This window comes from Microtus ochrogaster, chromosome 1, assembly GCF_000317375.1.
Source record: "Microtus ochrogaster isolate Prairie Vole_2 chromosome 1, MicOch1.0, whole genome shotgun sequence".
NCBI lineage: Eukaryota > Metazoa > Chordata > Mammalia > Rodentia > Cricetidae > Microtus > Microtus ochrogaster.
This window is the reverse complement of record NC_022009.1, coordinates 40,745,072-40,745,642: the sequence shown is the minus strand read 5'-3', so window position 1 is coordinate 40,745,642 and position 571 is coordinate 40,745,072.

Below are 571 nucleotides of genomic sequence, written 5' to 3'. Positions count from 1 at the left end.
AGAGAGAGAGAGAGAGAGAGAGAGAGAGAGAGAGTTAATTGGGAGTGGCATAGGTTTTTAAAGCCTTAAAAATCTATCCCCAGTGACACACCTCCTCCAGCAAGGCTGCACCCCCTAATCCTTCCCAAACAGTTCCACCAACTGGGGACCAAGCATTCAAATTTATGAGCTGAAGATGGTTGCCGCAACATTACAAAACAACTTCAGGTGACTGTCCGGGAAGCGAGATGTCTCTGTCAATTTTAGAGCTTTGGAAGTTGTTTACAATGCACTTCCTGTGTACTTAGGCAATATTATTTCCTTCTAGAGTCTTTGATGGAATTGAAGACAAATACAGTTTTTCCTTAGTTATAATAAAAGAAAAATTAGATATGAAACTTTAGACTCACAAAGATAAGATAGATGATAGAATATTTTCTTTAATTTTTGCCTAATACAAATAGATTAAATATTATAACTGTCACTCTTACTTGATAACTGTTGTGTTATATGTGATTTAACTATGTCAAAGTTAAAACTTTCCTTTTATTTAGGCAGAAAGGGGGAGATGAAGTAGGATGTCTTTCTGTAT